At 34.3% G+C, this 27,292-nt stretch overlaps 1 protein-coding gene across 1 annotated transcript in view; it reads left to right on the top strand.

The window, feature by feature from the left end:
• The window catches only part of Sema2a (Semaphorin 2a), a 515,491-nt gene that overhangs the window by 106,002 nt on the left and 382,197 nt on the right, over window positions 1-27,292 (top strand). The window contains exon 2 of the mRNA XM_065367946.1: window positions 25,891-25,946. The gene's annotated coding sequence lies outside the window, so the exon portion shown is untranslated. The remainder of the gene's footprint in view (window positions 1-25,890; window positions 25,947-27,292) is intronic.

The following is a 27,292-nucleotide window of genomic DNA, read 5'->3' as shown; positions in this document are numbered from 1 at the left end:
TGTGTCTGATAAGTCTCGAAAAAAGTTTATGATTATAGAAGTCGCTTTTTAAAGCTCAAAATGAAGTTCGTAATTTTGCACTTCTTTATACAAGTATTTTTCTGACTCAGGTTGTTTTGAAACTCGGTATCTAGGTGTCCTATTTCTTTCTGTGGGAAAATTCCGAATAAAAATGAGTCTTGTTATTTTCAGAACATCCTGCAGATCAGTCCAAAATTTTCTCAACACCTTCCTGGACCTCCCTCGTGTGCACGAAATCTATCCGAATCGAACTTTGTTTTATCCCATCCCTGTGAAACAAATTAAAAAACACTAGTCACAACTTTTCAAACATACTGTAGTGTATGTGTATAAGAAACACGCGGTAACACCCTCAGGCGGAAGCGGAAGCCCTGCTAGATACGTTTTTATATAAAATACGATATTCCGTTGACGTTTTTTTTTTTTTTTTTGGTTTTCGGTGGTGCAATTCATCGTTTCGATGGTTGTTTGCTGGTGAAGATTTATTTCCTCGGTATAGAAAGTTTTCCTCTAACGTCCCCCTCTCCTCTGCCTTTGCTTCTTTATCTACGTCTAAAATGTGGACTTTAGCACGCAAATGTGTGTATATCGAAGATGCGTTATCCAGTTATAAATTATTTCACGATGAACTTGTGTGGGGTTGGGGGAGGTTTGCATCTGCACTAACACGACTGTTGAAAGTATACTATGCGTATATTTATTTATGCTACATATAAGTATATGTAGAGCATTTGTAAATGAATCTTCGCCGATGTCGATGGCTTAATTTTCAGGGCTTGTACTCGGTTACTTTTTAAGTAACCAAGTTACTAAAGTTACTAATAGTAACTTTTGGTTACTTTTTAAAAATTTTGGTTACTAAAAGTTACTTTTTCCGAGTTTTTTTCACAAATTTCCTTTTTTTTTCTTCAAAATTTTACCCAGAACTCTTTTTCTTTTCATCAAAAATGATGCTGTTTTACCTCTCAGGAATTGTGAATTTTCAAAAGCTTTTGGCCTCGCTTCGCTCGGGCTTTTATTCATATTTCTATGAATATACGTAATAATCTCCTGAAAAATTGAAAATTTTGAAGCCAAGAAAATCAACTTTTTACTTACATTATCAGGAATGAGGTTGTTTTACGTCTCATATTATCAATTTTCGCAGCTTTCGCCCTCGCTTTGCTCGGGCGTTTACTCATTTTTACGCGTAACAAATAGGTACTTAGGTATATGTAATTTTCTGAAAACTTTTAGAAAAAAAAACAACCTATAAGTTACTCCCATCAAACCTATAGATAGATATATGCAGAAGCGTTTCTAATTTTCAAACCATTTTGCAGCTTTCGCCCTCGCTTCGCTCGGGCAGATATGAATTCTACTACTACAATTTTCAAACATTTCCTAAAATGGAAAAATGAACTCGACAAATTCCAAAAACATAATGTAATCAATATCTGACCAATTATTTGGAAAAATCATGTTGGGGGGGGAGGGGGTAAAGTAAACGTTGGGAAAATTTAGCGTGAAACGTTGGGAGAATTTCAGTCTCCCCCCCCCCTCCAACACATCGCTTCATCAGACCTCTGAAAATAAAATGTAGTACCTAGTTTAAAGTTTTGTATGGATCAGAGTTTTTCGGTCACCTCACCTCTATTTTTTGCATTGAAAATTTTTTTGGTCACTTTTTTGGTTACTTTTTGGTTACTTTTTCCAGCTTTTTTGGTTACTAAAGTTACTTTTTTTGAGAAAAATTTGAGTACAAGCCCTGAATTTTTAAAAGAGCCTTTTGCCGGCTCTGCTCGCAAAAGTACATTATAAATTTATGATAATTTCTGTTGGTAAAAATTTTATCAACTTTTGTTTTTAGCGTTAAAATGAATATTTGATAGTGGGTAACGTGACGCGAGGGCGAGCGGTAGCCAAGGTATTCTTGAAAAACTGAATTAATTGACGCTACTTGGCGCGTCTAAAAAGTTATACCGATGTACCCATTAAAGTTAACTGTTTATGGATTTTTAGACTGACAGCTTTGAATTTTTAAACAGATTTAAAGTTTTTCTCATTTATGAAACATTTGCCCCTTCCCTGTTTCTCTTTCCTTTATCCGGCTAGTGTGAGACTGATGTAAAGTAGGTGTTATTCATGACGGTGTGTAAAAGTGCGGTTGTTGACGCTGAACCATGATTTCGTGATGCATTTTGAAAATAAATATAATCCTTGTGGAAAATTTCCTAATTGTGTGGTTGTTCGAAACTTCCAGAATCGGTAATTTACAAAACAAAGTTAAGCAAAAGAAAAATTCATTGTATTGTCAGTTGTTACTCGTACATTATTTATTTCTTTAAGTGTTTACTTTCATTTTTCTCATTGTGTTATAAATATACCTGTACACCTTGGGTGGTTTTTTAGATGAGAAGGACGGGCAGGGGGTGCTAAAATTATCGAATTCACTCCATTAATGCAAAATAAGTTTCAAGATGCAATCCATGGGGCAGTATCATCAAAATTCCTACTAGAATATTGAATGACATTGAAAGAGTTTTGATTTTAATTTTGCTATGATTTGATTGAAAAATCTTGGATGAATCTATCATTTTGCTTTTAACATCAGTCTTTTTCGTCACATCATTCATTGAAAATTCAGTATCCGTCAATGATGGTAAAAGATACGTATGTAACCTGTGATGCGAATTTTCTATCTTTTAGGAGTAATTTTAAATAAAGTTGTTTTAATTTTTAGGAAATTTTCTAATATTTATGTTTTTGTTTTGTTCCAGGTGAGTCCACTTGCAAAAATAACAAATAATAATGCATTTTTATTCAACAATTCTTGAACTTCGGTGTCTCAAATTCATAAAAATTTGGACTTGGAAAGAATTCTGAAGAAGTTTTGGTAAATATGTTTCTTTGATATTTTCTACTTCCTTTCTCTTTGAGCCTGCATTTTTATCTCCTCGAACACTTCCAGAGATGAATTTTTTTCTGAATTACCTCAATGTTATGTTTTGATGATGGGAAGTTTTTTCGTGTCATTTATACCTGATTCAATTTTTCAGCGATTCATTCGTTTTTGAACGATTTGCTCTAAGGAGAAACAATTTTCGCCTACAAATCATTCCCAATTTAATTTTTATCCATAATAGATTAAAGTTTGAAAATGTTATGATTTAAAAAAAAAAAAAAAAACATTTTAAATTGCGTAAAGATAAAATTTCATTTTCTGAAATTTTTTCGAAAATTTGCAAATTTTTAATAGAAAATTATTTGAGCAATGCTAGAGTTTTGTTGCTTGATGTTGAATGGTTAAACAAAACAAATTGGCGTGAAATCATCTGAAAAACAGTAAAATTAACTGCAGGAAATCAATAAAAATTTGGAAAACATTAACGTAAAAATTGTGAAAAAAATGCAGAAAGGGGAAATTTTTGAAAATTAAGATAAATTTACCGAAAATATGTTGAAAATGATGTAAAAGTTGACAAAATATCATTTTGAAGGTAGTATTTCATCTACTTTTTCTTAATTTTCAACAATTTTTACATCAAGTTTACTGCTTGCATGATCAATTTTGAATGAAGTTAGGTATAAATTTGTTGATTGATTTTCTGTCATTTTTGAACATTTTTGAAGCAATTTTCTGCAATTTTTGCAAAATATTTGTAAGTTAGGTGAGTTCCTTTTAAATTATTTTTTATGCAAATCAGACGATTTTTCGTGAATTTTGGGAATCTAGGCGCAATTTTGATTATATTGTCTGAATTTTTTTTTTCTAGTTTACCAATTTTCAACTACGTATTTTTCAGATAATTTTGCTATTTTATCACATTTTTCACAATTTTCAACAATTTCCAGGTAATTTTTATCTACTAATTTTTTTTTTAGCAGTTTCAAGACTTTTTTCTCAATTTTGCGATATTATCTAAATTTTAACATAGATAGGTATGCTTTTTGGGCCAGAGGTCTTCCTGAAATTTGAGTGACGCTGATCCGTGTAATGCTAGTCTGTGTCACGCTGACTTTATAATACTTGCAAAAAAATATTGTTGGCTTTCTAACATTATGCCAGACTTTTAAATATTTAGTAGAGAGAAAATTAATTGACTTTTTGAGAGTCGAGACGTTGACTTTTGATAACAGGAAAAAAACCTGTTGACTTTCTGACGTTATGTCAGAATTTTTAAAAATTTTGAGAAAAGTCTTGTTGATTTTCTGATATTATGTCGGACTGGGACGGGGGATCAATGAATTATGCTATCAAAATTATACCTTTTGAATTTTCAAAAATGACTTTCTGATATTTTGTCAGGCTTTTCTAAAATTTGGAATTCTACATAATTATTCAGTTAACTTGAGCAAAAACCATATCCATGATTTAAAACTATCTTTAGAGAGGAGACTTTACACCCATTTTTTAAAATTTGTGAGATTTTTCAAAAAATTTTCAATGTTTTCATTTTCAACTAACCAAGTATTAAGTAGGTACATGTACATATGTATTACATACTCGTAGTTTGCTGTACGTTACCTTGTTCTGTTGATCTTTGCCCTCCTCTGAAAGGTGAGATTTTTCAAAACCAGACATTCATAGGGGAATATTTTTGTTTTTATGTTGAATTTATCCTCTTGTGTTCCTTCTCCCGTTCTCCCTCCCCTATCTCTTTTCCTTCCTCTCACCCTACAAAAAACTAACATGATTGTCAATGAACATTTTTTGACTGGAATGAATTTTTGGTAAACCTCACTATGGGAGTTTTTCATTATTTTTATACTTATATCTCCTATTGTATTGGCCTTGTTTCATTTTCTTTCTTTTTTTTTTCTTCAAAATATCAATTTGAATTTTTTACTTGACTCGTTTTTATGAAATTTTTCAAAATTCGTCCTTTAAATTAGAGTAGGATGCAAAATTTTGAAGAGGCTCTTTCTGTCGTCGAAGAAATGGAAAAAATCGGAATGGCAATGTATAGTGAAAAAAGTTTCAAATTTTTGCATCAGAACTTTAGCATTCATAAAAGTCAAAAATAACCCAACATGTAGTAAAAGCAGATGAAATATCACCAGTGTGAAATTTTTCAAACATCTTGAACGAACAATCCGCCATTTCCAACTCGCGAAGAAACATCAGATGCAGAGCCGAGGGGGGGGGGAGAGGGGAAGCAACAAAACAGCACGATTCTTATGTAAATGCGATGCCGAAGCCAAAACACCCCGGCGATCTGGCATTGGCTCAGAGAGTACAGCGAATATTTCCATAATACGTGTACGAAAGGCCATTAAAAAAGCTCACCATGACGTCGACAACAAGAGTATAGTGCACACTAATATCGGTGTACAGTACTGTACACCGGGCCAGGCCATTTCGTTTATCAACCTCGGCCTCGCGTCCAGCTAATCCGATAATTTCCCATTCGCATTAATTGTTCGCAACGAAAATACTCTCTAATGGAGAAATCAGCGTAGCGAAAATTCCTCCCCAAATCGTGCATCCAGGCCGAGCTTTTAAAAAGAAACTCTCTATGGAAAAATCCCCGCGACGACGACTGCCTCGTTGGGATGCTGAGAGCTGTAGGAGATGAAGCCGCAAAGCCAACGCTAATAAAATATGTTAATAGGTTCTCGCGCAAAAACCACAACAAAAATACATTCATTACGAAATACTATACAGTAGATATACGTATACGAAAATGTACGAATACATTTCGCCAATTCTATACACTCTCTATACATATACGCCGCCCATAATGATGCCAAGTATGTTTTAAAGCAATTCTGCAGACACATACACAGGCACACTTATGCCCTTATAAAACCCAGCAGATAGGTCGTAGCTGAACCCATTATCGTACCCTTTTAACTCGCTAATGCGACTTCACTGTTGTCAGTAATTTTCTCCTTTTCCTATTCCGCTTCATCTTTCTCTACCTATATTTTTTTCTCCGCCACTCTCGCTCTCTTATCGCATACACAATACACATACGTTTAAATCTATTTGAAATTCCCAACAATCGAATTTTAATACCCGGCATTGTGTAACATTTTTTCGGCTAAATGAAAACGCTGCGGCTGCTTTGCCAGGCACACGGTACAGTTTTCCTAAGACGAAAAATGGATTACCATTTAAAGTACGTCGCTAGATTTCTCACCCCCTGCTCACTTCCTCCCCATCAACTCTTATACACACAATTGACGTTCGTCTTCTGGGAATATCGTACTTGTCGGCTTCACTATACCTTTCCTTTTTTTTTCTTTTTCTTTTTTTAAACGTACGCCAATATAGAGGCAGAGTAACCTATTTTAAATAAAAATTCTACCTTGCAGTCGTCTCTTTTCTATATGCACATCGTGCAGACAAAAAGCTCTACACGAATTTACGTACGTAAGTGTATCCATAGTACGCGTATATAGTCTTAAAAAAGACCAAGCTTCCCTAATATGTAAAACAGTCTCGAGTCACACTCAGTCTCTCGCATTCGCCAATTGAATAAAGTCAACATTTTCTCCTCCATCGTTTCACTGCTTCTCTTGCCGCATCCATGAATAGTATAAGTAGATGTACCAAGTCTACACCTATCTCTACCTATAAGTACTTACGAAGAAAGCGAAATTTTCATACATATTCGATAGAATTGTATGAGAGCCTTTTTTACATACAACAAATTTTCCAAACGAATTCTCTTCAGTGTATCTACTCAATTTTTTTTATTCGAGTGCAGCCTTCTGTATCGAAAGTAATGTTTCTCAATATTCAAGGTGTTTCAGACTCTAAGGTAGAAGAAAAGCATTGTATTCAATATCTATATGCGACACTTTATACTGAGCCTAGATGGGCATATGTGCCAAATCCCCTGGAAACGTGGAAAAAATTGTGTTTTTTCTGTATTTTCGATGTGTAGGTATTACTCTGATGGCAGCAGCACACGGAGATTTAGAATCAGAGTCGCAGAAAACGTCTCATAAAGTAAACAGAGTAGCTATCCCAAAGCACATCTGGAGCATCCTCCGGATGTACTGTAAAATTTCAGCCTTATTGGTCAGTTATTGGTAGAGGGGACAGAGGTGGTTTGACACAAGGTTTCTTAAGAGAGAAAAAACAACGATTTTTCTTTCAAGTTACCTGCTCTGAAATGCTGATCCTTCAATATTTTTTCTTATTTTTAATTTTTCTTTGAACGATTTCTACTTTGACCTCTTTTTGGTCATTTTCACCCTCTCCCTTCACTCCTTCAAAAAATTTGGACGTATGCGAATTTTTAGTGAAGGTTATTTTTCTCATAGTCAAATCCCAGCTAGCCCTAAGTGACAAATTATTTGAGTAAATTTTGTTGAACTAACGTTGACAGAATTGTTCTAAAACTTCGGCGGAATACCACTAAAAAATTCAAAATTGGATGTTCATTCTGATAGCTGTTCATAGGAAAGAATGAAAAGCACAATTAATTTACTAATAGATGTTCTTTGGGAAAAAGTGTTTTCAAAAACAGTCTCATTTCTGCCTTGTGAAAATTAATTATTGTCTTCATATTCATCTGGTATCCTGATGTTATGTGGTTTTACTTCATTTTTGGTCTCAAAAATCGATTGGTGGCAATTTTGAGCAATTCTGGAGTCTCCTGCAAATTTTGTAATTTTTAAGTCTCGAAAAAGTGCGATAGAGAGCGCTAAAATGAAATTCAGTTTCTGTAAACTTAGATACACCGTCCTCATAACTAATGTCGATCGATTTAGACACAAATTTTAAATATGTAAGTGTCAGCCCTTTATTGAAATCTTCCTGTGGACAGTTTTTAGTTTTTTGAAGAACCGTATTTGAAAATCTGATGAAGGCTTCAAAATGACTCAAAAATACCATCATCGATTTTGGAAATCAAAAGTGGGCATAAACAGAATTTAAGCTTTTTATATCAATGAACTGTTTGGTATTTTTTTATGTAGGTACCTACATATTTATTTTTACTTTTTTCAAAAAAATTAAAGGAAAAATTTTCCAATTTTAACCTGCCGGCATCGATTTAAAAAATTGTGTTTAAAGCAGTTGAAACCGTCAGAAACATCAAGGTGTCTGTCTACCAGGTCATAAAAGTCAAAAAATACCATGAAAAAGTCATATTTTTCGCCAAAAATTAATCGCTATTAAGGAGGGGCTATACTGAATTTAATCGTAAACTTACTTAACCCTAGAAGTTAAACAAAGGCAAATTTTAGGTTAACGGACGTTAAATTCAGTATAAACCAAGCTAAAGTATAAGTTAAGGGAATAAGTATCCCCTTAAATTCAGTATAGCCCATCCTTTATACACTTACTAAAAATTAATCAAATATTCTCAAAATTGAATGATAATTTGTAAAAGAATCAGAAATTATTATAAAAATTATTGTTGAATTGTCCCAGTTATTAAAAATTACCACAAGTTGGTGAAAAAATTAGCATATTGCTTGCAAATTGGTTGGAATGCAGTAAAAATTATTCAAGTTGGCTGAAAATTGATGAAACACTGTAAAAAATTGAGTAAAATATTTCAAGAATTCTCAGTTATGAAAAGAAAATTGTGCAAAATTACAAAAAATGGATCAATAAAATCGTGTAAAAAATCACGTGAAGACGGTAAAGAATTGAAAAAATTATCTTAGAAGTAAACTTGAAAGTTATCAAAAATTGATAGAATTTCAGTGATAATGGTATCATCAACTATGAAAATGTGAAAAATCTTGACGTAATATAATTTTTTCATTATTTTTTGAGTGATCAGCGCGAAAAAATCTAAAAAAATCGCCCATCAAAGTAGAATTTTAAATCTACGTAAGTGAAAATTTGGTCATCCAAAACTTCCAAAAGTCAAGGTCATTCTTTTTCATATTTTTTTGAACATCGTAAATCAAAATTCATAGGGCTAAATTTCGTATTGACCATCTTTATGATAATTTTTCCGAAATTGGAGTGCCCATAAATCCGTTGGAAGCTCTAGAAGAAAATTCTGAAATTTACTGCAGGCCCCAGAATACTTGAAAATACCTTCAACAAATTGATTTCATAAGTTGAAATAACGTTCCTGGCACTACATTTTCAGTTTAATCAAATTTTGATTTTTTCTCTGAGGTTATGAGTCAAAATTGTTTTTTTTTTTCAATTCACTAAAAATAACAAAATAAAATTCAGCATTCATTAACTTTGACCTGATAGTATATTTTTGAATGCTTTTTAGATTTTTTTCTTCCAATTTAAAAATTTTTCTGTTCTTCGGGATCCATCCTCCTTCTTCAGTGTTTGGAAATTTTAAATTACCTATTCTGACTTTTTTCATGAAAAATATTGAATAACTTAAGAAATTGTTGTCGAATGCTTTTCTTGTTTTTTTTTTGAGAAATTCTGTTTAATAAAAGCACACAGAATTACCAAAGTTTAAAATTTTCAACATTTTTCAAATAATAATGATTGCTTTTAGCATTATCACTATTGTTTCACTATTCGTGGGAGTAGGACAGACAATTGTCAAGATTTGTTTTCTCTTGAAAAATGATGAATTTTAGGAGTAGGGATTTCATGTATTTTTGTCTATGAAGGACTATAACGAAGTCAATCATTACTGAAACATGAATTATCGAATAATTTTTTTGGGAAGTGAAACGTACGTATGTTATCAACATATTTGTAAGCAATTAAGCATTGATATTTTTTAGGCCAGGCACGTAGCATCGAATAATTATGATCAAGATAAGAACGAAATGTCTATCTGAATCATTTGAGATTATGATAAATTACCTAATATTCGTGAATGTTCGGTTTCAATGTTGAATATTCTGCTTTAATTTCCAACGTTCCGCAATGAATTCATTCTGTTTTGATACTTTCTTACGTGCAGATATCACACGAATATTATCAATATTGATAATACCAATTTGATTCAATAGATTTTCCATTCGAGTACGTTGCAAAATTTTATAGTGTTATTTCGTTGAAAGTTTATTTTTTGTTGAAGAAATGAAACCAGTAAGCATTACTTTTGTACTATCTATACGTAACTTACTATGAAATGATAAATACAACTTGACGTTTTAATTTTTTCCAATGAATTTTCCTACGGATTTTTTTCATTATGCTGTTGATCCTCGTGTATCCCGCTATTGGAGCACCAATTGCGCCAATAATTGAAGCAGCCATTCCCGGTATTAAAGCTTTGGTCGGTCTCGGAGCAGCTCTTCCAATTATCGGGGAAGCTGTTAATCGGCATCCAGGTTGGCAAAAACCTCCAAACGTGCCAAATATTATTATGCCTGGTCTTCTGAATAGAATAAAGCCAAAACGTGATTCGTGATTTCCATCTTACCAATGTTTGTAAATCAATAAAGACGAGTGCTTTGATGATTGAATTTTAGCAAAAACGTAGCTTGAAACGAACCTCAATTAATGTTTTTTCTCGAGATACTAAAATGTATTTTTTTATATTTAAGTTTTTTTTTCAAATTGTAGTATTTTTTCGTGACGTGATTTTTTTTTATAAGTGATTATCAAATATTTTGAGCAAAAATATAAAAAATTCCAATAAGTAATGGATTACATTTATCTTAGAATCAAAAAATTCATTCGAAAAAATAAATTTCAATGGTATTAAGAGCGTAGCCGTAAATATTTTCTTGAAGAGTCTCTCATTCCGAAAATTTTTGTTTCTTCGATTGAGATTTGTTTCATTTTGAAAAAGGAACTTTCAATGAGGGGTATATAATTATTGTGATGCTGATCATTGCTGAAACATATTTAATCAATTTTTCTCAGTATAATGAAACGTATGTATTTAGATCAACGTAGGCATTGATGAAGCACATCGAATTGAATAAGTATAATTAAGATAAGATCGTAATATTCCGCTAATTGAATAATTATTTGAATTGTAGCAGTCTCATTTGAGAATATGATACATAGTAATATTCGTGTATGTTCAGTTTCCACATTTGAGATTCTGCTTTAATCGCTAACGATCTACGATGAAATTAATTTGTTTTGATATTTTCTTTTTTGAAACTATCGCTCGAAAATAATCAATTGTGATAACAGAAATTTTACTTAATTGATTTTTCATTCGAATTGCTTACGAAATTGTATGGCGTTGTTTCGTGGAAGTTCACTAATAGTTGAAAAAAATGAAACCTGTAAGTAGGTACATATTACCTTTGTACTATATTTACGCTACGAAATAAGTATTTGGTTCTAATTTTTGCCAATGGATTTTCATATTATGGATTTTTTTCATTACACTGTCGACCATCGTGTATGCTGCCATCGGAGCACCAATTGTACCAATTTTTCCGTTCTTTTCCGGTCTTCAAGCTTTTCTCGGTCTCGGAGGAGCCCTTCCATTTCATGGAGAAGCTCATCGAGGTATGCACCTAGACGATCTTCCGACCAGCTGGATACCTATACGTACTCTACCTACTCTTCCACCTCTTCGAAAGCCTTTAAAAGCTATAAAAAAAATATTCGGGCGGACAACTGATCCCGCAGATGGTACGCCGCCTCAATTCTTAATCGGCGATTGGAGGTTCCCGAAACAACGCCGAAAAGCGATCACGAACAGAAACATAAACACAAACACTATAGGGACCCAAAATTACAACTTGTACGACTTACGTATGGGAGGCCAATTTGCAAACGAAAAAAAAAATTGATCCGGTCATTTTCTATGGTTTCGATTTTACTGATATTCTTCAAGCTGGACGAAGGTGATTTGCTGTAGGCCTAATGATATGATCAACCGAACATTTCTATGGTCAAGGAAACATATTTTTTAAAAAGACATGATTGAGAAACTTCGAATATTGTAGTATGGTTGATGCAGGAAAAAAGGTCACGTTTTGATTCATGATTTCAATTTTATCAATCAAAAGAAGCGCATGCTTTTATAACTGAATCTTGATAAAAACGTAACTTGAACGAATCTTAATTTAATTTTATATTATATGATTCTGTTATTTTCTCGAGGTAAAAGCAAATATATTTTTCCATTTTTTAAATGGATTTTCTTTTCAATGCGATTTTTTTTTGTATGCGTCAGTATCAAATATTTTCAGCAAAAATACATCTAATGCACCATCGAATAAAAACCTCAATTCTCAAGTAAAAAAATCAATTGTTTTTGAGAGTGCTACCTCGTGATGGTTTTTTACGTCTCATCTAAGTATAAATCATTCACGGTGAAAAATTGAAAAAATGGTTCCTTGAGAAAAATTGGTAATATTGTCAAAACCAAAACTTTTGCTGAAAAATCTACCTCTGTATAAATGCAACTTTGCAATTTTAAGTTCATCTTTTCAGTCACATTCATACTTTTAAATCTGTGCAGAAACACATCTTCTCTATGAATCGGTCATCGTAAAATAAATTTATTCGTTCGAACAACATCTAGTAAATCGACGACCATCAAGTTACGAAAACGTTGTTAAGACAGCTGGGACGTAAATTCGAACGCGAATCGAATGTAAAGGCCTGTTGCGTAAATAACGTCGAGTATATTACGAAAGACAGAGCTACCTATTTCTTCGTCTGGTTGCGTTGCATAAGGAAGGGTAAAGTCGGTTGTTTCCTTACACTTGCACTGTATATAAAAAAAACTTATGGCTAGAAATTTCTCCATTTCCTTTTCAGCTCGTCCAATACGCTTGATAAACTGATTATTCTGTTCACGTTTTCCTAGTACACATACAGATACACATAGCCAAATCCACGTAAATAAACTCCAAGTTCAAACATATGTACATCCGGTGTGGTCAAAGTCGTACTTCAAAAGCTTTACCACCATCGTCGTGATACAGTCGCAGTAAACAGAAGAGAGTCTCGATTAAATTTCACTATTTTATCAAGCCCGTGTTAGTATAAATCCCACCAGGAAATCCCGCTAATTTCCGTATATTTTCTGTTGATACCAAAAGCTCGATTTTTTTTCAGTATTTATAGGTATCATGTGACGTTTTCATGCTCCTGATTTCCACTTTCGTCGACTACCTATTTTTACAGTAGGATGCTTTAAATTGGATGTTGAGTCAGCTGGTTTTTCCTGGGGGGGGGGGGGGGAATCAGCTGTAGACTTCAAAAAGGTATTCGAAGGAGTGGAAAGGTGTCGGTATTTTTGCTGAAGAGCGGTTTCGCAATAATATTTGTAGTCGATAAAAAGCCACGTCTGTCCACCCCCGTCCCCTTTGGTGTTTAGTGGCTTTCAAGTTTTACAAAAAACAGTCAGAAGTGATAATTGTTGATCGAAATGAGACGCCTTAAAATTAACCTGCCAACGGAACAGAATTAAAGGAACAATGAGTTGACAATTTTCAGAAATGAAAATTCCTCACTTGAATTTATGTGAACAAAAACGGTTCTTTGCGAAACCTGCCTATCTGTGAAATTGAAGGAGTTTTGATAGTTCGAAATTTCATTTCCATTTTGAAGATATTCCATTTCGTTGTAGAACTGTTTTTGTTCATTAAGTTATTAAAAAATTACCTCAAATTGATGTTAAAGCAAATTCATTTTAGGACCTAAATTTCATTTTTTTTGGTGAATTTTTAAAATTGAAATATCGCTCATTTTTTTACAAAAAAAAAATAATAATAAATAAATAGGGGCAAAAAGCTGAAATTTGCTTTACACTCTATTTTCGACCTTCCAAATCGAATAGTGGGGGAATCACGCCGTTCTGGAGCCTCCTGCAGATTTTTGAATTTTCCCAGTTTTGGTAAAGTTTATTTTGATGACACTTTAAATCGATTTAGGAACAAATTTTCAACAGAACTAATCAAAACCATCACTGATCAATTTTTGAGATCGATTGAAGGGGCTACAAAAATGAACCTTAGTTTATTGATGCAGAATTTTATTTTCGCCCTTTTGTATGGCTTTTTTCCAAAACTGGAATATCCAAAAAATTTGCTAGAGGCTCCGAAATGGCTCTAAATAATTCGTAACTAATCAATCAAGCAATTTTCCATTAAAAAGTAGTAAGTATAACTTTTGGAGAAAACTTTGGATTTGAATCTTTGATTTGGCTCTTTTTATGGCAACTTCTTCGAAACTGAAAAATCAAAAAATCTGCTGGAGGCTCCAGAAATCCAAAAATCTGCTGGAGACTTCATAACAACTCAAAACCTTCGTCCATCAATTGATTTGGAAGGTCTAAAATAAAGTGGAAACCACTTATCAGCTTGTTGCCTGTAATTTGATGATTTTTTTTTTTTTTTGAAAAATGACCCAAAATTTGAATTTTTGAAAAATCTACGAAAATTGAGAAGTAATACACAGTCTCTGAAAGTTAGCCTGCTTGGTGTTGTGTTGTGTATTTTCAAATGCATTTTCAATTTTTTTTTACTTCATCAAAAGTTTCTCTGCCAGTTGATACACTACCCTGTGCGTTTTTATGAATGGGGGGGGGGGATAGTACATGTAAAAGTTCTCAATTGATAAACGTCAATATAAACTTAAGGTACATATGTACATATTTTAAATTTTTTTCAAAATTTCAAGAAATTTTTGATGAAGATTCAAAACGTGAACGAAAAATTGACGCATTCGGCATTTTCTGATAGTCTGAATCTGAAAGCATTTTGTTTAATACTCCTCCAAGGTTGCCCAATGCCCAAGTATATTTATTAGATTCTTATTAGCATTTATCTTCAAGAAAAAACTTGTCCCATTTTTTTTTAAAAATGCTCATTTTGAACTCGAAGTAAAAAATCATCATCACGATCCCTGTTAGAGATTTTCCTCTTGAAAACCGAATGAGAAAATTCGACTGAAAATTGTGAACGAGTTTTTACAAAGAAATGCAAATTTCCACTCAGGAAAGGGTGTAATGCGATTCGAGCATCGTATGTGTAGGTAGAGGTACTCGTAGTTCATACATAAAGGTAGGTAAAGCTTACATCGTATCGCATCGCGTGAAAATTAATGAAATAAAACCTTTTAAGAACCCTAAACGCGTGCCAGAGTTCATTGGTTTATGGATAAAGTAACGTGATCGAGGGAATCTGTCACGAATGGCGCGGTACGATGTCATTTGTTATTAATAACCAGACATATACATGTATATTTTTTCATTGTAAAAGGCTGCTCTTGTGGCGGTACATGTTTAATTAAAAGCACCCTGCGAGAAAATGATTCGTTGAGAATTCATGAGATTGGAAATTAGTAATTCTAATTCGATTTATGATGTGGCGTAGACTGAGGGGTGGCTCGAAGAGGCCCCCGAAAGCAGAAGGCGTGGCAGAAGGATAAAAATTAACGAGGTCGTGTACGCGGTTGCTTGTATATTTTTACTTATTAGCGTCGTCGTCGTTATAGTATAATGAAAAATAAAAATGGAAAACGCCTGTGACTTGACGTTTTCATTGTACGGCGGCGAAGATGATAATTTTAATAGCTTAAACGTCACGTTGTGAATGCAAAATAAGCTTAAATTTGTTATCAAAGCTCATTTGTAAGCCGCTTGGGTAACTATGTGTTTCGTTAATGCCTTAACTAGTAGTCTGCGTTTTTTTTGCGAGTCTTGCCGATATACCATACCATAGTTTGACTTTACCAGGTCCTCATCCACTTTGCCTTTGCCTGCTGCTGCGGTAACATAGAAGCTGACGCGCAAATTAACGGCGAAAAAGTTGAACGGTATGAGAAATATTGGCACGAATGGGGTGACCCGTTAGTTTTATTTTTATTTCATTTATTTATGGTTCAAAATTAAAATACCGTTGTAGACGAGCAAGTTTTTTCCTCTGTTTTTTTTCCTCATTCGGACTACGTATCCGGCTAGTGCGGTGGTAATTTAATTTATTGACTTTTTGGCGTTTTCCATAATCGATTATGTAAAATTTATTTAACGTTATAATTCACCATAAATGAAACTCTTCGTCGAGACCGCAACGTAATAAATTTCACCACGATGCCCGAAACTTCGAAGGAAAATTATTTTTTATCTCGTCGTCGTGTCGAAAATTGGATTAATTTTGGGCATGGCGAAATTTTTCACCACTTTGTGAACTGTGTCGAACAGCTGGAGAGAACTTAATAAAAAGAAACGTTCTTGCGCTCCCATTTTTATTTTTTACTCAATTTGAAACGCAAAGTTTTTACATTTCGAGATTTTGGGTAATTTTTTTCTAAAAATTTGAGCTCAAAAATACACTTTTTCTCACTTGTATCGGAAATGATCCTTAAAAATAATGCGTTAGTATGTAGTTAGAATAATTGTGGTTTCGGAACAAAATTGATTTGTAGCTGAAGCTAACCAATATTGACATTTTGGAATTTTTAGACTTTATTTGGGAAAATTGAAGCGAATTCGAGAATGAAAATTAATTTCTCTGAAACTCACGTCGAAAGGAGTGGGTGAATCGGAAGACCAGAAATTCTACTGTTCTTTTAAAATCCGAGAATTTCCCAAGCATCAAATCTAAAACTTTTAAAACTTTTTACTCATTTTCAAAGCTTCTTGAAACTATCTCAAGTATAATTTACCTTCTTCATTTAATTTCGGCTCAAACACTCGACATAAAAAAAAAACAAAGCAATTTAACCCAAAATTTATAACTTTTTCACAAATGCGAGTAATGGGCCTAAGTGACCACAGGAGTGAAATAAAAAACTTTCTATCGAAATGACAAAGAGTCTTGATATTTCATCACTTATACCATAATGACATCTGGAGATATTTTTCCCAGCACATTCGTCCGTACCTAAGTAAGACTTGTAGCGAAAAGTGGATGCTATATATAGTGTATACATAAGGGAAAAAGGATACTTACGAGAAAGGGGAAAATAAGAAAAGAGAAACTTGTCAATATATATCTAAATCGAAAGTAAATTTCTGAACACAGAATGGTCGACAATACCCACACACGCAAACACGCCAGACCTGGCTCGGCATAAAAGAAGAAACTCTATACCTTATCTCAAATAAGAAAAAGTTGGCCACGTCGTGGTACACTGAATGCGAATATACCATTTTACAATATACACTGTATTCTGTAGTGTATGCGGAAAAGGAGAAAAATAACTTTTTAAAATAAGTACAACAGAATTGGACAACTTAGAAATAATATAACTCGAAAGAAGAAGTTTAGCTCAAGTTTTTCACTCGTGTGTCAACTTTTTCGCGCGATAGTGACGATGGTGTGCCTCGTAGGGCTTTACTCGGGTCGTCTATATACACGTTTTATTAAATGTGACGTTTAGGTTTTAAAATACGACAAATGTTACCTCTGCTTCACTTTCCTACGTCTCTCTCCTCCTGTGTGACTCTTTTTCTCTCACGCATACGTACCTACGTATTTTGGATGGCCATTTTATTATATGAACGTGTCGTTGGTACGTAAAAAAGCTTATGGATATTTCAGCTCGAATAAACTATCTTAACACCTGTCAGTCACATTGTGTTTTCGATAAAGGTGTTGGTGGTGGCGTTGGAGTCGTCTAGAGGAGATCATTTTTTTTACTGATCGTGAAGTGAAGTGATACGATAATTACGATACGTTTTTGGTACGTTTTTTAAAATTTAAATGAAGGAGAAGGGTAATTGCTAATTGTAGTGTGGGTTTTTGGCGTTTTACCTTACTTGTTGTCTGCTATATAGGTCAGTTTAACCTGTTGGTTTTGAAATCGCGTGACAACCTTCGTAAGAACCGATTATAAATAATCGTTCACTGTCATTTTCCCAGTTTTCACCGATCACAACCATTGAAAAATTTTAAAATTCAAGCGGATGAAGAAAATCTAGAGTATATAATTTTGATTTTAATGAACCTTTTTGAAATTCGAAGCCTGACAGGAATAATGTGAAAGTTTTGAAGGTAACTGGGCTTGTCGTGTTGTGAAAAAGGTTTGAGAATTTTGGTTATAAAGTGCTGCGAAACAACCTTGCTTAATTTCTAAGTTTTTCTTGAAGTTGAAGAGACACCGAGAATTCGAATCCAAAAAAAAATCCTGCATGTCAAGCCATAATTTTATAGTTTTTTTAAATTTTTTTGTTTGTTTTGTTTTAAATGGTGGTCTGTAGAAGCACATCCTCATCAGTATGTTAGACTTTTTAAAATAAAAATTACCTATTTCCGGCATTTTGATGTCATGTCGTATTCTTTGACATTTTTATATTAAGTATATCAGACTTGTAGAAAGTTGAAAAAAATAGACAAATTTATAATGTTTGGAGCATTTATCTAATTTTACAGTATTTGATCTGACTTCTAAGAACATGGAAAAAATTGCATTCAATTCCAGACATATGCTAGACTTGTAAACTGGAAAAAAATTGATAATATTTGACATTTTTACTTCTATTAAAATGGACTTTTAGGTATCGAGTCTGACTTGACGAACTTTGAATAAAATTTCTGAACTGCTGAAAGACCCGACAGGTAGACAGACGACCTTGAGAGGTCGCACAAATGAGTTAATGACCTTAAGAGACCATACAGGCAGAGAGACAGAAGACGACCTTTGGAAATCAGACAGATCGGTCAATAACCGCAAGAGGCTAGATGACAGGCGGACAGAAGACCTTTAGAAGCGAGACAGTCAGACAGGTCAATGACCTCAAGAGACTGGACGGACAAACGACCTCAAGAGGCCTAAAAGGCGAGTCAATGACCTCAAGGGGTCAGATAGGTGGACAGACGACTTTCGAAAATCAGACAGATGGGTCAATAACCTCAAGAGGCTAGACAGACGGACATACGATCTTGAGAAGCGAGACAGTCAGTCAGGTCAATGACCTCAGAGACTGGCTAGACAGACGACCTCAAGATGTCAAACAGGCGAGTCAATGACCTCAAGGGGCCAGATAGGTGGACAGACGACCGTAAGAGGTCACACATGTGGTTTAGACAGACGTCCTTTGGAAATCAGACAGATGTGTCAATAACCTCAAAAGGCTAGACAGGCGGACAGACGACCTTGAGAAGCGAGACAGCCAGATAGGTCAAATACCTCAAGAGACCGGACAGACAGACAGACAGACAGACAGACAGACGACCTCAAGATGCCAAACAGGCGAGTCAAAGACCTCAAGGGCCTAGATAGGTGGCCAGACGACCTTTAGAAGCCTGACAGACAGGTAGACAGACGGCTTTGAGAAGCTGGACAGATGGATCAAGGACTTCAAGAGGCCAGACAGGTAGACAGACGACTCTGAGAAGCTGAGCAGGTAGGCTAGTGACCTTAAGAGGCCCAACAGACGAGTCATTTCTGAAGATTTTGATCAAGGAATAATTTGCAATGGATTTGGCAGATCTGTGAAAGATGTAGGTAAAGTGATTTTCGAGAACGATTTGAAGAAGTATTATTGCTAAATTTATCACAAAAATCCTTCGCGAAATTTTTTTTCTCAATTCCTTCGCTAAAATTATTTGCCAATCTAACAAATCGTTATCCAAATCCGCTAAGATCGCTCGTAGATCTGTCAAATACTTCATCAATATCCTTCGCGAAATTATTTGAAGCAATCCTTTGCAAATCGTTTGTAAAGTCCGTCAGTGAATTCCTTCATCGTCCGCCAAATTCGCTCGTCAAATCCTCAACCAAAATCCTTCAAAAAAATCCCACGAAAGAATCCCTCTTCAAATCCTTTGTCGAATTATTTTTAAAAGTGTGTTATAATGCTAAGAACTCGTTTCAAAACTTTCCAAAGTTGTTTAAACTCGAACATAATTTTGTCTTTTTTGATCATTCGTATGTAAGTACTTTCTTTAAATATTGTAAATTAACCAATTTTTTCCAAGTTTTTAAACACAATTAATAGAACTCGAAGGATTTTTTCTGATTTTTCAGAAGTCAGCTTGAGGCAGATCATGGTTGGTTTGTTTCTTCCTACTTTTTCCATAGGTTTTTTTTATATTGATAGAGGTCAATTTTTGGAAAGGGGGGAAAGAGAAAAAAGAATTAAAAACGTGCAGGAAATTCAAAGCATTTTAAATAGGGAGACATGATGCAACGCATTCAATAATAATGAAGCAATTCTCGCCACGGTTCAACATCGTACATTTACATCAACATCATCAAGCTTGTGGCAACACCTATGTATATAGAACTCGTACAATGTACACATATGCTACCATAAGTGCATACTTCTGAAAAGTGTCATACTACACGTTCTTTGGGTCAAGAGATGAAATTGAAAGAGATAGAAATATGTAGCACGACAAAACAAGAGAAATGTAAAAAAAAAGAAACATACCTACGTATTAAAAAACGTGTAAACTCAACTCGAAATTAAACTTCCAATTTATTTTCTTCTTTCGTATTTACTTTTGGCATGTTTTCTTTCATAATTTTCTGTTTCGGGCTATAATATAATAAAATCTTCTTCAGGAATGTTGTTGACTCGAAGCTGAACTTCGTTGGCCGGAAAATATTTCCAATATGTTTATAGCCGAATTGATAAATTTCGTTTGAAAATGAGCCGAGTATCTACGTATACTTGGTGAAAAATACGAGAAGATAGAATTTTTGACGTTTTGTTCAACGTAGTTTTTTATTTCTCGTCTAAAGAATTCAAAACATTCCGATGATGAACTACCCAGCCTTATTAAAATTTCCTCCAAAGGATTGTGCTCGAAAAGCGTTTCTTTTGCTTTACAATTACTTTCGTATTTTCCACTCTTTAACGTCGCTGATTCATTTCAAATAGTATAAACAAGACGACGAGACGCGAAAAACGGCGTTTAAATGAAAACAGACACAACAAGAAAGAACACAACGAGCTCAAAAATGTAAAATGAAACTTTACAAATATACGGAGTAAAATGGTCTACACGAGGAAGGCGGCGAAGCGCGGTCGTGAGAGAAAAAGACACGTTGTATCGTTTGATGTTTAACCAATATCAAAAGTTTGTTTCATTCTTGTACCATGCAATTTTTAAAAATATACTTTCACGAGCTCTCGTCGCGTCCTTGTGACACAAACTTAGTTTTTCCTTTATTTAGAGTTATAATTTCTATACACGAGAAGGTCTTTTTTACGTAAGTACACGACAAGTTTACGTCGGAAAATTGAATCAGCTGTTATTACGACGAGGTTTTCTCTCGAATCTCGGCACCGTAATCGAGCGTAATACGTTAACTAATCGCCTTCGGTTCGATTTTAATTAAAACTCGAATCCGGCAGCGTAAATTTTCAAGTTTAAGGTAACATTTTCACTCGTAGTTTTAGCAACGCGATCGAGAGCGCGTAAATCGACGACCTTTTTTCCCGCCATTTTACGCAGCTGCCGCCCAACTTGCGATACTTTGGGCCGTCGCCATCCCGGCGAGTTATTAATTTACAGAAGAGCGTGTTAACAATAACTCAGCGGCTCTCTTGTACAAATGGAACGTGAACGAAATACACAAAAAGCTCCGAACGATGCCTCTCCACGCTCCGCCGAACCTTTCTAACGACATAAGAACCGAATCAACGAAAACACAAAGAACCAACCGTACCGGAGCAATTCGTATAAAAGCGATGCTGCTTTCGCAACCCCTTACCCCTCGAATGCTGGAGCAGTGCAGGGGTGTTCTTTAAGAAAAATCTTAAAACGCTATATGGCAAGATAAGTTAATTGAATGTGGGATTACCGAAAGCAATTCTCTCTACTTTGGAGTTGCTTCTCATCTCGTCTACTGCTCTCTTTCTTACCGTCTTCTCTATTTTTCTTATACACTCTTCTCGGACTAACACTGAAAAACCCATATAGACGCCGTGAAATGCACAGCATACGCAGTCGGCCATACATAGTTACCGTGTCACTGATACTACACACATCATCATCCCCTGCTTGCAAACAATCGCCAACAATTTTCCCATTTCCAACACCACAATCGTACCGGCATCGCATCGTTTCATTTAGTACGATGGAACTCCATACTATATAGTATAATTGACTCCGGAATAGTACCACGAGAATCTTTATCAGGCCAATATTCCAGAAGCACTGTAGCTAAATATAAATCATTTGTTCAACAGATTTCCGGATTTCCGTTACGAGCTGGGTACTTATTTGTCTGCTATTTTCATCCTCAATGTCGGTCGTGGCAGTGCTACAGTTATTGGTTTGGTAGATTGTTTTTTTTTATTTTTTATTTTTTAAAAATACGAGTAAGGTATTGAAACTTGACGATGGTGCTTCAGTTTCCTTCGAAACACTGCGAACAGATTCAGTCCAAGTTGGCTCAGGTAGTCTCGAAATATGTGATTTTAAAATTGAGTAAAATTTAACCGTTCAAAAACACGATTTTATAAGGGAACCTCTCGTTTTGTCTGTTTCCGATTTGAAGGGGACAGTGATTCTTAAAAAAAGCATGGTCTGCACTGCATCCATAAGCAAAATGTTGTCTGTCTAAATTAATTTAAATTTTTTTTTTTTTTGGAAATCCAAAATTTTGGGAGAAAAATTTGTATATGGCACCCATAAAATAAATAAATAAATTCAACCTTTGTTCTCCTCCGAAAAAAAAAACATGAAATATAATCTAAATAACTCAGTTTTCCATTTTTATTATTTAATGGTTTTTTTTTTCACTAAATTAAGAAATATTCCAATAAAATCATTCTCCAAAGAAATCAACATTTTTTGTTTTACTGACAATTGATATACATTTTTTCACCAATTACTTAATTTCCATTTTTAATCAGAAAATTTTTGTTCCTCACTAAAATCGCTACATTTTGTTCACCAATCATGAGCATGTTTTCACAAAAAATGATCATTGGTAATTTTTTCATCTGAAATTGTTTTTTCTCTCATTAAAAGTTTTCATTTTTCGTTTAAAATATTATTTTTCCGCCTGTGAAAGGAAAAATTCTCTTGATTTCCTTCTAAAAAATGGCCACATTTTGTTCAACTAAAATTATCAGTTATGGTCATTTTTAAATCACATAATTTTCCAATAAAAATAAAATATTGTTTTCCCTTCTAAAATGAAAAATTCTCTTGATTTTCTTTCAAAAATGGCCACATATTGTTAAACTGAAATTGTCACTTTTAAAATTTTTTTTCTCTCTCTCTCTCTCTCTCTCTCTCTCTCTTTCTTTCTTCTTCTTTTAGGAATTGAATGATATTGTAATTTTATTAAAATTCAAAAAACAAAAAATTTCATTTTCTCATTGTTTTGTGATGGGAATGGGGGTGGGCCTTTATATGATTGTGTTATCTGAATGTTTTTTTTTGGAGGGGGGAGAAAAGGTAATGCAAAGTTCTGTGAAAAGTCGTTTATTTGGATTTCGAAAAATCGGTATACTTACAGCCCGTTTAAAACAAAAAAAAAGTATTCATTCAGCAAAAATTATTAGAATTGACTAATATGAACTTCCCGGACCGAATTTCATTTCAGGTCGTCCTGGATTTTACAGTGTGATGATTGCTCGAGAATTTTCAACTTGGGCAGCTAAAAATCGAGTCAGGGCTTACTGTGGACCAGTTCGACAAGTTTATCCACATTTAGGCCAATTTCCAGGTTTTTTTATGACGAGCAAATGACACGTAAACTCCAAAATTTTATATTTGTAGGAAAATGTTTGAAATTTACGGAGATAGTTGCATCTTGTCTGAATCAAGAACCCGAATCCGAATTTCACCATTTCAAGCCATTCTGAAATATCTATGTAATATAATTTTCAATTTATCTATATTTCAAAATTTTTTCCAGAATGTGTGAAAACTAATTTGGGCAGCTAAAAATGGAGTTGTAGTTCATTCTCGACTTCTTCAACAAGTTTATTCGCATTTAAGCCAATTTCCAGGTGGTCGCGTTGGGTATTTTTTTTTATTTTTTGGATTTTTTTTCTCTGACTCAAAGATGCTGGACACATTCGAAATGTTTGTTTTGAATTCAGCTCAAATGTAGATAAACCCGTTAAAGTGATCGAGAATGAGACACAATTCGATTTTTAAACGCCTATTTGAATTTCACGTCTTCGGGAGAGATTCTTGAAATTCTGGAGGAATCAAAAATCACGCTGGAGTCTCCAGAATGATCTGAAATGGTGAAATTTGTTTCATGGGAGTTGATACTATTTTCAGGACTAATTTTCATCGTTTTTACTGAAGAAATACATTTTTGCTTGAGAAAAAAAAACACGAATATTTTGCAAGTGGTTAATTCTGAATTTTCAAAACTTCACAGAAAATCAATTCAGACAGCTGAATTCAGGGTGGGGGGGGGTTCAGATTATCTGAGTATGGTTCAAATTGAAGGTAGACACCTTGAAAGGTTCTCTTGGATGTTTTTATTGGGTGTGCTCCAAGAAGAACACTGCCCACTGGATAGGGAGAAGTTGGATCAAAAAATGAAGATTAGCTTTTGAAAACTTGAATTGACGTTTCTGAATCAAATTTTACCGTTCTTTTGAACGGTAAAGTCAGTCTTGAGCGAAGTATCGTCGTGGCAGAATTAAACCTCCGTGGAGTCGAATGCTGTGAAATATTACAAAAATGCTGAAAATCTCCTCCCCCTCCAATATGACTGAGGACCAACTAACGGTAATTTTCTTAGTTATTGGATGAAAGTGAAATCGAAAAGAATGACTTTGAAAACGTCATTGTTTTGTCGAATTGATACAGAATGACCGAGCATCGTATTTACGGCAAACCGAGTAGGCAATTTATTCTACGCGTTTTTCAGACGTTCGTTTTAACGCGTTATCAACGCTGTTTTACACGAGTCAAGGCGGAGAAAAAAAAACGTTATGAAGAATTGGAAAAGATTCGCGAATCTTGAATCTTGAAGCTGTGAGACGAACCAAAAATTTCTATACGATGAAACGTATACGGTTGACATTAAACGCCAATAAGGAAACGATTTTACGTCAAACAGCGTTGTATACGAGAAGTGAACTTTATACTGTTACATCATCATCGCGTTTTATACGGTTAATTAAACTAAGTATAAGATGGAAGAGGAGCGTATAATACGTTAAATTTTAGTACCGAGAATCGATGGCACGACGGTGTTAGTTTGTTATATTGGTATCGGTATTTGAAAATAATACATTTACGTGGCGAGTTTCGAATTTTCCACACACTACACACGTATAATACTCATACGAGAGAATACTATAAATTTTAAGAACGAATATTCGATTTACGTTCAGCTAACTCGTAAACCGACACGTACGTTGTACTCCGTATAGTACCTATGAACCTATGAAGAATAAGCACATTATAACTACTGTAAGAGAGCATGGCAGGGTGTGGGTTCGATACGAGAATAGTACTGTATTGTGTATATTACAGTGCTAGTATTTTGGAAACGACCACTTTTATTTGCACTATTAAGAGTGCAATTCTTTACGGTTTATTCGCGAATTAAACGCGTATAATGAGCGAGCAACTAATGTGTGTAGGTACACAGGAGAGCAAAAGGCGAACACGAGCACGAGCAGTCGAATGAACGAAAATACATTCGCGTGTATTTGGTTGCGGAGGCGACGACGACGACTGGGGCGAGATGGCGAAAAAAAAACAACTCGGTATAGTCAGATCGTTTACAGTATTTGGAAATTGGCGAATGACTGGAGGATGGCGTACGTTTAAATTGAACTAGCAAAATCAACATTAATTAGCATTTACAAAGCGTGTTTTTGAACTTTATATTTTGACGGTTTTTAATTACAGTCACCCCTACTTCACTACCCATTCTTATTTCATTTCGGATTGCTGAGTGATTGGGTTTTGTTTTTTGTCGACGATTGGGGAGGAGGAGAGGGGGTGGTGCGAGGGCGATGCCAGTCGCGTTATTTTTACGAATATAGGTTCGCGTAATGTGTAAATAATTCTGCGTACATGTCGCGTGTATGCAGAATGTAGATGTACGAGCTAGTGTAGGAGTAAAAATACGAATTATATTGATTTTAATTTAAATCATCGTGTGTTTTGGTTTGTTTACAGATCGGCAATTGTGACGAATGCTGAATGAAACGGCTGAACAGCCAAGCTGCATAAACGTGAGTTTATACATATACCAATTTTTCAATTATCATACTTTGATTGTTATTTGTTCGTGGCCATTCGAAATTTTTCCAGATCTATAGCTTTTCAGAAGCTAAAGGATAATAATCGTAAAGATTCATTACATCAAATATACGTAGATCTGAATTCTGAACCCTGTTTGTTATAGGATCACATCCTAACGTAAAGAGGGTACGCTCCAAAATCAGCACCTCTAAAAACTCAAAACACCAAAAGTCACTCACATTTTTTATTTTTTTTATTTTTTGCATTAGTGTTCTAATATGAGACTTGAGATGCCCTTATCAAAAATATAAGTTGAAATTCAAAATCAACACTAGGATCCAGATTTTCAAATTTTTCCATTTTCAAAAATGTAGAAGTTGGTGAATAAGGTGCATGATTTCAATTTGGAAGTTCTGGTGTTGTCACCAAAACACTTCTAAGAGCCAGGAAAGTTAATCGCCTGACGCTAAAATCAAATTTGGGTTTCTTAGAGTGCTGGATTCTTTTCACTCAGATTGCATTTTTCAAAATTATGGGTTTCAACTATCTTCTCTGTGACTTACCTTGAAGGGTTTATTTTTGATTTTTGCGTCAAAGGTAATCAGAATCAGCGTTTTTGAAAACGTGTAATTTCATATCATGTCACCTTTTTTGGTGGTTTGAATTTTTCCTCCCAATTTTTTTATCTCTTTCAGGAGTCAATTTTTCAAAAATACTCAAAATGGAAGCACATTCCTAAAGTTCACTTTTTCATGCCATTTTCTCCCAAGTTTAAATCTTCGTCATTTTTTTAAAAATTGAAAAATATTTGCATAATATTGTTTGTTACGTTTTCAATAGTTTTAGTTTCGAATTTAGACTTACTTTGATATGAGCCTCTCAAGTCCCATAATAGACCCCAAATTTCTAAAAAAAATCAAAATTCGAGGGATCCATTGCTTGTAAGTTTTTTTTCAGGTTGCTGGCTTCCTTGATCCCACAATAAGACCCTTTATAATTATGGAAAAAAATCAAAATACAGGGTTTTTTGTGGTTTAGATAATGAACTTTAATTTATTTTTTCAATGCAAGCCTCGTTGATCCAACACGCCTCTTAATTTGAAAAATTTCAAAACTCAAGGGATCCTCGGTTGGGGGGGGGGTTAGATATTAATGAACTTAAATTTATTTAGGTAAGTCTCCAAATTTAAAAAAAAAATCATAAAATTTCTGTGACGTGTGATTTGTTGAATTTTTAGAGATGCAGATTTCGATTTTCTGTATACTACTCAAGTATACTTTTCTGATGGTTTGAATTTTGAACTTTCTTCTTCATACAAGCTTCCTGACCCCCCCC

This window comes from Planococcus citri, chromosome 5, assembly GCF_950023065.1.
Source record: "Planococcus citri chromosome 5, ihPlaCitr1.1, whole genome shotgun sequence".
Taxonomy (NCBI): Eukaryota; Metazoa; Arthropoda; class Insecta; order Hemiptera; family Pseudococcidae; genus Planococcus; species Planococcus citri.
Note: the sequence above shows the minus strand (reverse complement) of the source record. Positions and strands in the feature narration are given on the sequence as shown.